The sequence below is a fragment of the Galleria mellonella genome, unplaced genomic scaffold (assembly GCF_026898425.1).
Source record: "Galleria mellonella isolate WM207_F2 unplaced genomic scaffold, CSIRO_AGI_GalMel_v1 utg132, whole genome shotgun sequence".
Lineage (NCBI taxonomy): Eukaryota > Metazoa > Arthropoda > Insecta > Lepidoptera > Pyralidae > Galleria > Galleria mellonella.
In genome coordinates this window covers 6581966-6600330 of record NW_026441989.1, presented here as the reverse complement: position 1 = coordinate 6600330, position 18365 = coordinate 6581966, and the positions used below count along the sequence as shown (strand labels likewise).

Here is an 18365-nt window from a genome sequence, read left to right as displayed (position 1 = left end):
AGTACCTTCTCTCTTCTCTTTTGTTTACTGTACCGTAAAACTTTTAGTTTTGTGATACGGGGTGGGTTGTTATGTAATGAGCACCTATATATGAGGGTTTTGAGATGAGACACTATAAAGACAAATAGCCCAACCATTTTCGATATTAGGATAAGATCGCCCTCAACTTTTAGAAATATTTTGAGTTTATAACACAAATTTGAAAAATCTTAGTTTTTATACAATGACGTAGATCTGGCAGCTTTGGGCTCTTGGCTTGTTACTAATTTCTCAACAAACGATTATAAAACATGCCAACTATTTAAACAAAAATTTAAAATTTGGAAATATAAACAATAGACAGTTCCAACGCGTTAGTATTAGTACTTAATTAATTAGTAAAACCACTAGAGCGTAGTAAGTATTTACGTACCAACTGTAGATACAACGATTATCAACATATTATTATAATACTTGTAAATAGTCCATTATACGGTAGTTTATACCACAGTTAACGCTTACATCAGCCTTAACGATGTTCGAAAAATAGGCTATCTGAAAATGTTCCAGCCTTTGCTGTAGGTAACTGGAGTAAGATACTCTTTTCAGATATGCCTAAATACGAATTATCATCATCATCATCATCACCATATCAGCCGTTATCTGTCCACAAATGAACATAGGTCTTTCTTATAGACTGTCATAAGAAACGGTTCTGAGCCACCTGTATCCATTGACACCCCTACAATGTATTTGAGGTCGTCACTCTATCTTGTGTGGGGTTGTCCTACACTTCATTTGTCCGTACAGGGTCACCGTTCAGGATTTTTTCTTCCCTATCGGTTATTGATTCTAAATAAGAATGTAGGTGTTAATTTTAAATAACTATAATTTATTTTTATGATATTTAGTATGACAAACAAGCTGTCGGCCTATTTAATAGAAATTAGCAACTGTTGCCTATAGACATGAATAGCACCATCATTACAGAATATACTGTGATATCCATGATACTTCTCATGTTATATCATTCCTGAAGATTATGGTGTTATGCCTTTATGTCCTGTAATTTAGCTGGCAAAAATACAGTACACGTATATCTTATGAATTTGACTAGACAGGTACAATGTGTTAACGAACCGACGCAAATGGCCAAGAGTCAGCTCAATAATGTCAACACTGCACCACAGAGACACGTCGTAAGCGATTCTGGAGTACCCATTTACTGATGTGCAATTATCGGTACAAGCAACACTCGGTAAAGAGACACGTTCTGAAATTTGAACGCGGCTACAGTTGTTTGGAAATAGAATATAGTAACGAAATTATTATATTTAATTTTTTTGTACACTTTCAAAACTAGAAGCAATGTTTAAAGTTTTTAAGAGAATAAACAAGTTTTTAACAGTTAATTTTGATATGTTTATGTAGGTACCAACGTAAATTTTATGAAATATTTACAGAATGGAACTTCATGTTGTACTATACAGTTATTAGGAGTAGCTCAGTTAACAGAGCGAGCTTTTTCTTATTTTGTTGAATAATGAATGAGAGTCATATTGTATTGTAATTATTTATATTGGCTTCACTCATGTTTCGAATTCTAAGATGCCCAACTTGATTATATTAGAAATTACATTATGTATCCTGTATTTATAATACAGGAAACAGAAGGAAATTTATAACAGTAAAACTGAATTTTTTGTCAAAGAAATGTGTCTAATAAGTGACAAAATGTGTTGAGCTACTTTATACATATGTTGTATACTCATATATAAGAAAACTTAAAACTAACTATAGGTACTAACGTGGCATACGCAGTCTTACTACTAACTTAATGCTGTCATCCTCACCTATCATCCTTTCCAGGTGCCCCGCCAGCATATACTGATAACTCAGGCGGGGATACCATTCCATTATAATTTAAAAAAAAACAACTCAATAAGTATAAGAAAGCTCTGATTTTATGTACTTTTTCAACCTTTGTATCTTTTGGAATAATATTCAGTTTGGAGAATATTTTCTTAAAAAAATCGAATGGCCTTAATCTCTCAGTAGCATTCGTTTGATGTATATAATCTCTAATACAACCGGTTACGAGTTTCAACTCTAATATATAATCGGTTTTATATTACATTATGTGTATCAGATTGTAACATATGTATTGAACGACAGGAATTATATATCATTTTGGTTCCTGCTATGGTTCAAGTGGTTTTATCTTATTGAAAAACAAGTTTATCTTATCTTTTCATATGTTTCTCTGTTTATTATTATTTTAGCAAAATATTTGGGAAAACTAATCTAATACTATTGAGTAAAGTAGTAATAAAAACAATTATTTTTTACGTTGTTGTTTTTTATAACAAATATTCATTTATGAGTTTGCAAATTTTTTAGTATAATGTTTGATGTAGTGCGGTACCTTTAAAGAAAAATCACATTTTTAAATTCTGACTTAGCCATAGTTTTTGACTTTCGGAGAGAGAGAGTAGGGCATGAAGTAGCGTATTAGTATATTATAATGTAAAGTAAGCTATATGGTCATACCGTATTAAAGTAAAGACGTTTTCCCGTGTTTTGTTTTCACTAGCCACTTCTTAAATAAACGGCAATTAATACTACATTTAAGTAAATAATGACCAGGTATCAATGAATAACGAAATCCAGTTAGTTGGTCCATCACGTGTCATCACGCTAGTAAATGTGGTTTACAAAGGAACCGCTTAGAGATTGACTTGCTATATTGATTTATCTTTTTTGCTAGCAAAATACTATTGACATAATTACTACTAGATATTATCACTATTACATATGTAATAATTATTACTATTTACTAGTAGCCAACATCAATGATTACAAATAATAAAAAAGTATAGTTATACTCTGTTTAAATCTCAAGAACATTAAAAAAAGACGATCGATACTCAAAAGTGTGACGATTGCATCGTTAATGTTATTCAATGTTACCTAAAGTTTCAGGTACTGATACTACACAAACATTATTCGTGTTGCTACTGGCAGCCACAATTAATATCCGAACGTGTATCAAGCAGTTAACTGCAGTACAGTCACACTAATCACTTGAGTGGGTTTATGCAGTTGACAGTACCTAAATCTGAGGAATTTCCAGACACATGTTACTATTATTATTATACAGTCATTTTAAGTATATTAAATAATATCGATACATAGTATTAAATTAATTAAAAATTATTATAAAACTGTAAATAATAATTGGTTTGTACGTAATATCTATAAATACATTAAAATAATTATGTAAATACAAAATGTACAGCAGATATAACATTAATTATAATAATTAATCTTTATAAAATTTCCACCAATTACTTTGACATTTACTTCTTGTGTGATATTAGATTATTATTACATAATTCTTCAACTGTCAAAATTTAAAACATGCATTCGTAACGTGAACATTTTATCAATATGTTATCATATCAAATTTAATATACAGGAACTTAAATACGTTCGATTAGTGGATTGATATTTGAAATAGTGTGATAAAATTAAAAAAAAATCGCAGTATCTTTTTGTTTAAGGTAACTTATCTTATGTATCTTTATACATGTTTCGGTTAGCGCTGAGAAAGAATAAGACATGTTATTTTAAAAATAACAACTAATAAAGTATATTGAAAAGCCTTATTATTGCCTAATTATTCAAATATATTCTTTAGTAGGTATTTCACTCTGAAATTTGGTAATTTTATATACCTCTCATTTATTCATATTACATAATTATAGAGATTTTATCCAAGGCTAATAATATTAAATCTAATAAAATTGATATAATATCAAATCCATTGAAAATTGATAATATAATAATTGCCGAGCGCACGCGGCCTTTTCTGGGCAAAGGGCGTAATTTGCTATTTTTATCACATAGATTAAGGAATTAGATTTTTATCAACTGTCATGCCATCAGAAACGTCAAGCTCAATGTCAAGTGCATTGTAATCAATTACTAATCTAAAATATTTGTTACTAATACACATGGAAGTTATATGTACTTGTGACGCAGTTAGAGAGGCCTGCATTCTCTATCTATGATATACGTAGTACTGCGTAGCATATAATTATTTTAAAAGTAAAAGAAAGCAGATAATGAAGTCATTTGCACGCAAGCGGTGCAATAGAGGTGGCAAATATCCTTTTAGTAAATTCTGAAAGAAGATACCAATCGATGGAATTATTTATATGTGTGTATTACACTATATAACCATCTTCAAACCAGCGTCGATTTTGACGATTCCATTTGCACAATAAGGGTATGATTTTTCTTAATTTTGTTAACAAATAATATAAATATGTAATCTGAAAAAAAATATAGGTCTTGTAAGCAAAGTATTTTGATTCGAACAATGTGGCGATGTTTGTTTATCTTTTTTAGAAACATTCAGTAATAGCGATTCCTTTTGTTATAGTCTCAAAAAATCTATAAAGAACTGTACAGTGAAAAATCCAGACATAGCGTAAGCACAACCCGTCTGCGAAGTTCGTCTTTTGAAAAGTTAGTCAACGGGTACCTGTCTGCACATCAATGCCGCCGCTCAAAAGAGCCGCGGATCTTTTATGAAACTGACTGCGCAATAATCTGTAGCTAGGTACAGTGGTGCCGAAGAATTGCGTCTACCTCCAAACTTTTTCTACCAACCTCGAAAAGATAGAAGCTCTCAATTATACTGTATTCTTTGAATTTATGCGTTAAAATCTGGAAGGCAATCATCTTTTCAATTAACTCCAAAAAAGAAAGAGTTTGTCAATTCGGTTGTACTTTTTTATGTTTCTTACGTTATAACTCCGTCATTTATAAACCGATTTAGATTCTTTTATCTTTTTTTTTATACCACTGAGGTGGCAAACAAACATATACCTGATGGTAAGCAAGTATGTAAGTAAATGTACGGCAAGTAAGTAAGTATATTTTCAGATTAGTAACATAATTTTTTTATTAAAGCCGGTTCAGCAGTTTAGTTTTTAAATCAAAATAATTGGTTTAGCCACGGTTTAACTCTGTGTTTTTCTATGAAACAATTTTTTTTATTATATAAACAAAATTTCATACATATGAAATTTCATAAAAATAAAGTCTAACAAAAAATATCACATAATCGATTTGATATAATAATTAATTAATTCTTTGGGATTAATTTAGAAATGTTACATACATTTCTAAATTAAGTATCATTTGTCTATCACGTAACTTTTTATGCAACTTAAAAACTTTACAAGTTTAAATACATTCATACATTTGATGAAAAATGCTAAATTATCGCTTATAGAAATGAATAGAGTCACAAAAATCACAAAATACGAGTTGTACTGTATCATCTAGGTACCTATAAAACGCTGCTGTTCTGAAAATTAATTAAGAAATTACGTATGCTTTTACATTACGTAAGTCGTCTAAATTATAAAAATATATCGAAGAAAGCTCGTCTTTTCATATTACAGGAAGTGAATCGTGGCTAGAAATGGCAGAAGAATCATAATAGCATTACGAATACTGTAGAGATAAAAGATGTAAGTATATTGAACATTAAAAGACAGTGAAAAGAATAGCGTTATTTATTCGAGAGAATTGAACTAAGATATTACATAGAAACAAATATTGAAAACAGGATGTTATGGTGAACTATTTGTCATTTGAAAAGGATAGATATATATTTTTATATAATAATTTGAAATGTTTTTTATTAATTAGTATACATTTGGTGTATTTTGTAATGTGAAATTTGTCTACATACCAATGCAAATCGCTCAAAAGAGACATCTACATTTATAGAATAACAAGACAAATATCATTATAAACTATGATTAAGTAAAAGATTAGATACAGTTCAAAAATATTTCGGTGAAATTGAATATATGTTCAAGGCAATAAAAATAAAATTTTAATGTACATAAAAAATTAATCATTTAATATAAAAAATATGAACTTTTATTAACAACAAAATAATCTCTCTGCCAATTATTTATGTTGGTCTGGTAGGTTAGTAATGAAAATGTGCGGATTGATTTAAAGACACACGTTAAATATTGAAGTTATAGTATTGAAATATATTTATTTATTTTATTTAATACTTTATTGTACACACTAATTATAAAACAGAGGTAATCAAATGTACAAAGGCGAGCTTAACTCTAAAAGAGTTCTCTACCAGCAAACCCAAAGTGGAAAGAAGCATCAATGTCAGCGGGTAGAGCGGTGTACAATATTGAGAAAATTTTCACACAAAGCAACTAGACAAACTCAAATTTATACATAATTAATTACATTATATTTAATCGTATAAATACTCATATACATAGACATAAATATACCTAATTAAACTGTTGATAAATTTAATGTATTAACCAATTTATATATCTGCGCGCACAAATCACGCGTATTGAACACGCATCACGCGTTAGTGTCACTGGCCAAATTTTGATAAGACATCGTGAAGTAATAGTATTAGACAACTAATTGGAATACTTTTTTTTTTTCAAAAATACATATTACACACTTGTGATCTGGCCCGTGTGGTCTCGGTATAGAATGGGCCACCTTTTCCTTTCTCGTGGGTGTCCTAAGGGGCGACTAAGGAAACTAATGGTCGAGGAATGGGCAGCCCTCTTAAAACATCTCCAGAGCCTAACTGTGGCTACCTACCCGCTCGCCAAGCGTGGCAACTACTAGCAAAACCCCATAAGGTGGAGGCCTATGTTTAGCAATGGACAGTTAATAGCTGATATAATGATAATGATCTGGCTCGGCTTGGCACGGGTAGATTGAATTTTCGAAAATAATATATAGCCTATATTACTCGCCGATATTATAGCTAGAAAGCTATAGTACCCATAAATTATGTCACCCATCTCTATGGGTGACAGAATTTTAAAAGTTTTAAATAATTAAGTAGTTTTTTACTTTATCGTTTACAAACAAACAATGAAATCTTTCCTCTTTATAACATATCTATCTATTGTTTGGCTAGACCAATACAAACATAAAAACTCGTCAATATAAGTGATGGCATCGTATGGTAATCGAACTCGCAACTATTTGAAGATAAGGTGGTATGTTATTACCAAGGTCATCTATATTATATAATCTGTCATAGCATGGTATGCTATCGTAAGTAATATGCCGGCACGATGTAATAAAATAGCAATTTGTAAGCAATTGTATGAAAACGCTTTTCTTCTTTACTTACTCTGTATTATTAACTAAATTGGGTGTAGACTAGTCTCCGATGTCTTGACTAATAGCATCAGCTCACTAAACTCAGTAACACAGCCACGTAAGTTAACCGAACTGTTAATTTACCTCATGCGCTTTACGATCTTAGAGGATAGGAACTAGATGTATTTACTCATTCAATATATACTTTATTTAATTAAAAAGAAAGATGTTTATACTAATCATTTAATTTTTTTATTTAAATTATAAGGATATAATTATGCTCGAAGTTAATTTATTTGTTACTTTTGGTACATTAATAGCTCAATCAATCGTCAGGTTTATCATACATACTCATAATCCCTAGTATATGACATGGAGAAAACTGTGAACTGCTTTTTAGCCGTAGTCATTTAATATATTTTCGTCTTTAGTTCGCGAATGAAACTATGTATTACACCTAATTAAAAGTTTATTATTTTACCTGGAAATAATTAATTTATATGTTTTTGTACATTCACTTCTAAAATAGATATTAAGTAATATCAAAAATGTACACAGGTGGACTTATTCCTTACAGGGATTTCTTCCAGTCCACCTTGAGTATCCGAAAGGAGAAAGATCTGTAGGATTTGTATATAAAATATAACATATACGGAGAAAAAATAATAATATAAATAAAAAATATTAGTAGCAATATAGTTAGTAACAGAATATAGATAAATAAATATATAAATGTATAAAAACAGAATACCTTTTATATATATAACTACTCAATGGTCAATTGTATTGTAAAATCTTTTTGTTTGAGCTTTGAACGGTAATAACATAATGTTCTTGAAAGAAAACTTATATGTTGAAATTGCCATTGAAAAATATGTTCCGTCAAATAAGATATTATTAGATATGTAATGATTTTGTTTTGCCATAGGCATTCGATCTCGGAATAATAATATTCCATCGAGCACAATATGAAATTTTAGATAACTGGACTTATCTAATAGATTATTGCGTATCTCCCACAAAGTAATTCCTCGTTGTTTCAACACAAGTACCTTTTGAATGAACAGTGACATATTTTGCAGAAAAATCGCATTGAAAATATTTGAAAGAGAAAAATTATTACGGAAGAAGACTACGGAATATTCTGTCTAATGCTACAAATACAAATGTATTTTTTTCATTATAAATAACAGAATTTTATTCCATAAGATTAGCATCTTAAGTTGTTACAAAATTAATATATAAATAACTAACTGTCAGCCCCGACTTCGCACGGTTTCAGAAATAATATAGCCTCTGATAATGTATAGGTAAAATAAAATTTTTCCTCTGTATCATATTGATTAGTATAGACGCAGAAGTATATCTTACACATTCAAAAGATTTATCTAAATGAGTTCATAATTGGCAAAAATATCGTACACAAAAACATAACACGTATTGTCCATTCGATCTCTACAACGTTGAAGTCGCTTAAAAATTAAAAAGAAAAAAAACTAGTTACTATTTTTAATTACATAAATTTTAAAATTAAAATAAAGTTCCTTAGAGACTTGAAATATTATTACGCAGATTTTATTTTAAACAAACAAAGTAAATTAAATTAATAAGGGTTAAAAACCGAGGCCGTGTTCATTTTGGAGCGCTTGGAAAAGTAAAAGAGTAAAAACTGAATTACACTTAGCTGGCGGCACATTAAAAGGACGAGGCCGTCGCGGAATGTTGCTAAATCTTCCAAGACGTGCTATAGGAAATGTTCTCTTTATCTTACACCATCCTACTTCCGAAGCCGTATCTTCCGCCCGTTCCGCCTCAGCGCACTAGAAAACGGAACAACTGACAGGGATTTATTTATATATAAGCTACATTTTTATGCGTAAAGACGATAGATAATGCTCATGTGTAAAATTATTGAAATTTGCTTGTGTATTACTTGCCATAATCTCAAAATATTAAACAATTTTACTGTCATTGCATACCAGGAGAGCAAAATGCATGGAACTTGATGAATATGCTTTTAAAATGCTTTTTTCTGTAACTCTTGTAATGTCTCGTAACGGAAACGATTAAATTGAATATTGTAAACATAAGATTATATACGTACTCATATCTATTTTAAATTAATCAAAATCTATCAAGTTACAATTAATATCACAAGTTTCCACAGTAAGAATTAAGAAAATATACGGAGTGAGAAAAATGTATGCAATTTATGCAATTTACATGGGGAGTGTCATAGGCGAAATAGTATACTCTGTTATGTCCATAGTACTATGAGCAGTTAATTTTCTGTCTATAGGCGATGGCTATCAATTTCTATCAGGTAGGTTGTCAGCTTGATTGCCGTTCTAAGTAGCATAAAAAAAATAATTATGAAACCACTTTTAATTTTTTGACGATGATAATTTCATGTCATGCACGTTAATATAGACAGAAAATTAAAAGCAGTTTCGTCACGATTTTATCATCACCATATAATAAAAGAACTAAGAGGAGAAAAAGGAATAAATGCATTTGTATGAAGACACTTTTAATTTACCGTCGGCTACAATTTCACGCCACGTGTATAACCACAGTAAAATAAAATTAAATACATCTTCATATATTACATACATTTTGCTCTCCTATTATAACGTAATAATAAAATCGTTAAGTGTAATCTCACGTTTCATTTAATCGTACATTCATAAGCTGAAATATGTTATTCAAAATTTTTAATTCATTATTAGGCATTATTAATTGAAGTCTTTCTACTATGCCCCAGAAGTTTATTAATACGATTAATATTACTAAATAATTTTATGTTTATGTATTATCCACGTAAATAATAACTACCTAATCATGTTTTTAATTTATTAACTTTTTTCTTTCTTCGGAGGAAAAGCGATGTAGTTTATTTTGTTGACATACTGGACACTAATAATATTGTAAATTCTGTCCAGTAACAATTGTTCTATTTATTTTTTAAGGAAATAAATCAATTTTTTTTTTACAACACAGGGGGCAAACGAGCATGCGGCTCACCTGATGTTAAGTGACTACCGCCGCCCATGGTCACCCACAACACCTACGGCATTGCAGGTGTGCTATATATATATATATATATATATATATATATATACACATATACACACATATATATATATATATACATACACATATACACACATATATATATATATATATATATATATATATATATAAACAAGGTTTGAGTTCAAATGTGACACTATTGAATAGTTACAAATAAATTATCCCGACTATAATATTTAATATACCCAATATAGTTAGGATCTCGTCTTAATTTAATTATTAAATATCGGTTCAGCATATTTACGTAATTTTAATTGAAAAATTGGTATTGAGCAGTCATTGGATGTACTTTTATAAGTAAATATTTTGCTTCGCTGGATAATGAGGAGTGAAATACGATCACAAACTCCGAGTACCAGTTAGCTGTGAAGCAAAGGATAAAACATTTTTTCTATTAATGACAGATCACACGGTGTAAATATATAAAGTACAGTAATAATATAAATAAGCCATAAAATATAATAATATCACATTTATATATTAGACTCAATTTATAGCATGTCACCGTATGTCTTTTCGTCGGTTGGATTGTTTAAGCTTAGGGGTTTAAAGTTTTTTAGGGTTTGAAATTTTACTAAAATATTTTAAAAATACCTATACAGGTGGGACAATGGTACCAGTATTATAGTATCTGTGATGGTACAGATTTGCAGACGGCTATTGTACAAAGTAAAAGTAAAGTGCTTAGTGCATAGTTAGGTATATATTACACTTTCACTTGGATCTAATATGTTATTAATGTGGAAAAAGAGCTCATTAGCACTTACCTACAAATGAATTTGTTGATCACACATATAAATAAAAAATATATCAATTAATAATAATAAAATATATCAAATAATAAAAAATATATTTTTATCAGTGTTTTAGTTGTTTTTTAGTTTGACCTATTTCTTATCGAAAGTGACTTTCATAGCAGCGGTTTCTAGTTACACATCGACATTAAGCATGCGTTAATGATTTAATGGGTCGTAAAATACATGATTTTGATATAAACAAATTAAACACTTCACCTGTGTAAATACGTCGTAAACTATTATTAGTAGATCGATTGTATTTTTAAAACACTGAAAATAGTTACGGTATGTTTATAAATTATATAGAGTATTTTTAGCATTTTATACTGATTACTATAAATATAGTTGAATGAATGAACGAATGAGTATACTTCATTTGCATTATACAATATAGGAAATAAACAAGACGAACAATAAATATAACGATACAATTGTAACAATAACTACGGTATAGCGGTCTTATATCTTTTCAAGACGACCTTGTTAAATTATTATAGATTGTAAAATAAAATATAACTTCAGCGTTTGTCTGTAATATCTTTAGTATTTATTTCATTAAACATTTTTAATATTATCTATTTATTAAAAAAAAAAACAACAAGCTGTTAACACAGCATATAACTATAATTTTATTTTAATTATAAAAACAACCAGACTGGGCTGCGTATTTAATTGTCGAGAAAGTTTCAATAATATATATTATAAATTTAACCATAAAATTAACAAATTGATTTAATTGTCAATTAGTTTCTGGACCATCCGGCATCGCGTCATAGAACTAGGAGTTATATGACGCGAATGCAGGCCCGGCTGTGTGATAATTTTTTTATTTCGATTATATAATATTCTTTAAATTATTTGGCAATATACTTTTTTATATACATATACACACGACTGGTATCGAAACTTCATTATTTGTGTATTTATAATTTGTAAAGGTATCCATTTATGACGATTTAATTTTTTTAAGTAGACTTGAGGATAAATTTTCGAATCCAGTTGCATATATAAATAATAAAAGCGATTTAATATGTATTGTGGAACAAAGTACAAATTTTATAAATATAATTGATAACTTTTACAAGTGCTTGCTACTTTGTTTTGTAAATAATACGAGTACCATATTGTAAAACATGGTAGTCATTTGTTCAATCATCAAGTCATGAAGTCCTATGGTACTCATCTAAATACTCATCAGCTAACAGGTGACAGCTGAAGGTTATTGCCGTTTTTATTCTTATTTTGATCATATTATAAATAAAAGATAAAAATATATAGCCATTTTAGATATTTCTTAGCAGTTACATAAATAAAAATCGAAAATGGTTGAGTGTATTGTTTCGTTGCGCAGATGCAATGAGGATTATCATCAATCACCCAGCTGCAAATTGCACATGGCCTTTCGGAGTGCACCGTAGCATTTGTGTGCTACCGGTCAGGATTAGGCGGCATTAGTTGAATCGAATTCCATGCTAAGCGCTCTGCAGAGCTATGTGTTACGGCGAATAGAAGGAACGCCATGTGCCCAACGTTGCGGCTATTCAAATGGACTCCTACTGATAGAGCATTTATTGACTAAATGGATGGTAATGTATTGTAGAAAGTAGTTTTGATATTTTTATTGCACTTGAATTATAGTAAACTTGCGCCCGAAGTGTTTGCGACTTGCGACGATAGCATTATTCTTGATTTTTCTTTTATATTTTTTGCAAAACTACATTCTTACAGTTTTATAACACTTAACGTAGGTTATTATATATAACTTTATAATAATAAGAATTTCGCGTCGCATGATAGTCCTTATTAATATTATAAATGAGAAAGTGGGTTTGTTTTTTTCATCATATTATCCGTTATCTGCCCTCTGCTGAATATAAGTCTCCCCCATAGGGGAAGTTTTTCAGTCGCCACGCTTGACACGCAGGATGGCCTATTGTTTTTTTTTTTTTTATTTATTAATTTGTTTGTTACTTAACAGTACATCAAACTGTTATGAAATTTAGCATACGCATAGTATGTGTGACGGAGAAGGTTACACATATTAAAAGCGTTGTACGGATTCTTGATATATAAATTATGCATAAAACCTCCAAAATCTATAGCCGATGTAACAGCAGCAGATAAATATCGATCTGTCATAAAATATCATGAAGTTAATTTCAATTTAAGTTTGCCAGTTTTCATTTCCTTCAAGTTGGGCGTTCGCTTAGTAGCCAAAAACTTGTTTGTTTGATAGGTATGGTTTCAGTATTGAGTAACTCAATATTTTATTAAAATATACTTAGGAAATAACAAGAAAACATTGTCAATTAGGTTCGCGAATGATTGTTATAGATTACGTTCTTAGATTGTAATTACATAATATAATTAAATGTTTTCACTGATATATCATATACAACAATAGTTATTGATATACCCAGAAATTTTGTTAATAAGTGGCCTTTATCAACTGAAAGTAATATTACGTAAAATACATTTTCAAGTGACATCAAAAGACCTCCTCGGTTTTTAATTAGATCAAAACTTCGTCATTTAAAAATGTACTTATAAAAATATTTTTTATCTTAAAATATATACTTTTAGATTGATTTCATGCAAATTTTATTAAAATTGGCTCAGTAATTTGTAATAATCAAAATAACTAGTTTTACCACGATTTCAATGAACTTTCACGAACAAAATTTACGTATTAAAATGAAGTAGACATGTTAGGTCTAACTTGACCTGTCCTGTATCTTTGCATTCTTCCTGACATTTTTATATTTTGGAATAAAAATAGCACTCCGCTTCTTTTATTTATACCTCCACTTTTTTCAAACTAACTTAATTTTATAGTGTATACTGTATTTAAGAACCTACAACAAATATTACAGTAAAGATTCATGTTATATCGAATGACAATAACAACAGCGTGATTGTTTTTGTTATTTGATATAACATGAGTTGGGAAAATCGATACGACAGAAATGGAATATCGTTATTTCACGGCGAGTTTAAATATTTATATAAAATATCCGTACGAGTAAACGAGTGAATTGTAACAAAATACCTTTGATGGAAATAAAAATACTTGTTAATTATATTTGTATTTACTGGGAAATTCCTTTATCAAGTTGCTACTTGTGCTTACGAATTGTGTTCATTTGAACATTCTTTAATTACATGCAGTGCCGTATGCGGAGCATGCTACACTAGTAGTTCCCAAACTATTCGGGACTCTAAATTCAGTTGCCAGTACAGTACTATCTAGCACAACATGCATACCCATGTAAATTTCAAGAGAAGCAGGGCCCTCGTTAATTTGAGCCTTGTCACGGGGCACATCCCTTTCTTAGTAAGTCGGTAGCAGCATCGTCGCCCGTTTCCACGGCGGCTAACGGCTTCTTGGCTCGGAATTGCTACGTTTATCTTTGTAATATCGATTTGAACATTCTACCTACATTTATTTAGAACGTTCCAACCTGAAAATTGTACCTTGCGTTTTTATTACAAAATATTTTATTTTATTTTCAAATAACTTCTCTAAAATGACACTTCTATTGAGAAATGCCAAAACTATTATATAAAGGGTATTTCAAAGTGATATGGTTATATGTATTCATTCAAACGAAACGACTAAGCTTTTGAATAGCATAGGTAATTTTTTTTATTGAAATCATTTCATACATATTCCTTTTTAAAAAATATTTTATTCCTTTCGATGAAACTGTGTGATTATTCATTCGTTGAATATTTTTTTTATGTTCAACCATTCTCAACGATATGAGAATTCATGTGAATTGGCAATCAAGGATTCTCCAGAATTAAGTTCAAATTAATTAAATATTCGATCGAATAATCGATTGTATTTTTGCACAGTTTAAATCAAATTTTCAATATTTTTACCAGAGTAATATCATTTATATGAATGAAGTGATTTTTTCTCTCTGATTTTTTTTGTACAGAACAATTTCTCATTAAGTACCCAGTATTTATTTTGGGGAAGTCGAATAGATATTGCAGAACATGCTTCACCTCTTCTCTATACTGCCGAAGCCACGGGTTTGCTACCAAGTTTTATTTTAAAGTAATAATCCCGACGCAAAAAGTCTTATAGCGAGGATTTTTTTGCCTACTGTTTAAGGGAAAAGAAGAATAGAAAATTTATTGTCTAAATAAAGAATAATATATTATAATTCTTTATTTAGATAATAATAGATTCTATATATATACATAGATACACATATATATATATATATATATATATATATACTCTGTCTTTGTATTGAAATTTCATTCAAATTCTAAAAACGTTTTAGCGATTCACACATTTGATTTATTAATTCGTTGTTACGAACACCTATTTTCTTGGAATTAAATTTTACCTGTTTTGTATGTAATTTCTTAAACTAGATATATCCACCATATAATTTTATTAATCATGCTCATATTATTGTTATGAAAATAACTAATCGTTTAGGTTAAACTGCATCAAAATCAGTTGATAATCATAATTTTTTACCATTGTCTTGCTTTTAAAATTAACAACTTTATTCCGATTATTTCCTGTTTATTACATGTCTCACCATATGAATATTGATTCTTTAGTTACGTTTTATATTCAATAGGGTTAAGTAATATTCATTCCATTTTAGTGTCTTGTTAATATTTACATATAGCAGTTGTTTGTTTTTTTTTTTGCCTGTTTTTTTATTCTAATGTCGTGTTTGTTTATGAAAGTTGATTCAACAGTAGTAATACTAATTGTATTGGATAATGAGTTAATTAGCAATTTTCATGATAAGATTACATTACTTATAATATATTTTTTATGATTATTAAAGTATATACGATGAAAGTGGCTCGGGACTGTTCCTTATAGTAGTTTATGAAGCAGACTTATGCTCAGCAGGGGGCTATTAACAGCTGATATGATGGTGATGAAAGAAAATAATTGTAAAAACTAAAATATACATATTTCGCTTAGTTATCACATAAAGATCGCTTAGTTATCAGAAAAAACCGCTTGTATTCTTACCAATTCGTACCGGATGCCAACCGTTGGATCTAATCAATCATGATTGTTTTATTAGATATCAGGTGTTACTTAAGCATAAAATTTAAAAATCAACAAAGAGTGTGAAGTACATTCGCATATTGGGTTCTATAGGACAGTACAAAATATTAATCGATATTAGAGTTTAAGATAACCTTAAAGAAAATTAAGGATACATGTTTATTGTTGAACTAGCTTTTAACCGTGACATTGTCCCATGCCCCATGCCCGGGAATGACTTGGTGAAAAAGTAGCCTATGTTCTTTTCCATATAGTAATTGTGTACCAAATTTCATAGTGATTGGTTAAGCTATGTTTTTTTAATGGATGACAATAAAATGATAATAACTGCATTATCATACATAAAAATACCCCGCCTTCGCTAATGGTATATGCTAGCGAGGCACCAGTGAGGGATGTTAAGTGAGAATGAAAAGGCAGGTGAGTTAGCACATCATGATGTACCCACCTGGAATTCAACACGATGGTTTCCAAGGGGGACCAAGTAGAGGTCATTCTCACAGGATATATTACTGGCAATGGGACTGATAATCCACATTACTAACAATCCCTTCTCCCCAGCTTAAAAAATATAATAAAAAAACAAACTTACTTTCATAGTTATAATATTAGTAAGGATTGTTGTTTTCAACTAGCAGAAATATTTAAAGAGAACTATGTCAACGTAATGCGTAATCTATACAGCAGCTACTTCAGTCGCCGCAACTCGTTGGCGATTTGTAATTGATTTGTGACAAAGAACATAAGCTGAAATTTAAACTCGATAATGATAAGTCACTGTCATGTAAGGCCGCTATATCTTCTTATTATTTAATTAATTTTATTTTGTTTATATTTTATTGTACACACTAATAATGCGTAAAGAATTACGCCGATGGAAAGCAAATGTACAAAAAGAAGTTTAATGCTACAAAAGTTCTCTTCCAGCAGACCTAAAGTGGAAAGGAGCATCAGTGAGGGTTTTTACCTATACCGGGTTTTAAATTTAAAAAATGGTCTTAAATGTTAAAGACTACTCATATGTTAAGTTTTTCTTGACATTTATACTGGACGTTATCTATTCATAATATAAATAAATTATTAATAAATAAATTATGCACTAAAATATACGAATAAGTTGGAAATTTAAATTTATTTATCTCATCCGTGATAATCGTATAAATTCATTCAAATTCAACCACAAGTTAGTCATTTTTACAATGAGGTATGCATGAAAGATTACATTGTACGAGCACGCGCTTAATTTTAAACAATGGATAAATATCACACAGAAAATAATAAACATTTTGAAAGTAACTGTGGTTTATTTATTTATATTTATTTCAAAAACTATTATTGTTATAAATGGAATTCATAGATATAGATAATAACACGTTGCTTCGTTATTTTATCTTTTACTTAAAACAGGATTCGGATTTGATTCTCGGTCGAGTTCTTGATTATTTAAAAATAATGAAGAATTTTGGAAACAAAACAATATTACAATTAAAGAATTTTCATAATTCTGAAACGATTTGATTTTTTTAGTGCATTTTTAGATATCGTCATCCACGGGACCAATCGCACGTTCCCTAAGATTTGGGGTCAACCATGAAATTAAACTCCGAATATTCGTATTTGCATTCATACCGATAGTAACGATATTTTGTTTAAATTTAGCATGTATAATGTAATTTCAACATGAAATTCGTATTTCGTTCGGCCCCTAAATTTCAGAAAACATTTCAAAATAGGCCCTTTACTGTTAAGTTGACTTCCACATGATCCTCTCTTAAAATCATAATGGTGTACTGGTCATAATGGGACAACTAACTTGGCTTTAACTATCTCTCACTAACTAGTACCTCTTCACTGTAAACCAATAACGTAAAGTATATAGAATTACCATTCCATTTTCATCTGTCCTCAAATACTCTAAGAAATTATTGTGTATTGCAATAATTAATCTATATTGCATATATTAGTACATAAAATCTTGAATCATTACTATTCTTTTAAAGAAGTATTCTATCAGTAAAACATTTTCTCATGTCACATGGATCGAATAACGACAAAAAATTACAATTTCTCATACTCGTCAGCTCTATACTCCCTGTTAATATGAAGGTATCACAGAAATCTGCTAAAAACTCTAATATACATTATTCTAATAGCAAAAACACAATTAAAGGTGTGTGAAAAATGTTTATACTCTGACATTATGGCATACTTTTCAGGTTTTATACAGTGACGTCATAGTAACACACTAA

The 18365-nt window shown here is 29.6% G+C and overlaps 1 protein-coding gene and 1 long non-coding RNA gene across 3 annotated transcripts in view; one reads left to right on the top strand and one right to left on the bottom strand.

Moving 5' to 3' along the window:
- The window catches only part of LOC113518046 (lachesin-like), a 252845-nt gene that overhangs the window by 138549 nt on the left and 95931 nt on the right, over positions 1-18365 (bottom strand). The window lies entirely within an intron of this gene.
- Positions 3975-14667, top strand: LOC128202257 (uncharacterized). Its single transcript, XR_008253684.1, has 3 exons — positions 3975-4270; positions 5457-5525; positions 12412-14667. It is a non-coding gene; the product is annotated as an uncharacterized LOC128202257 (long non-coding RNA).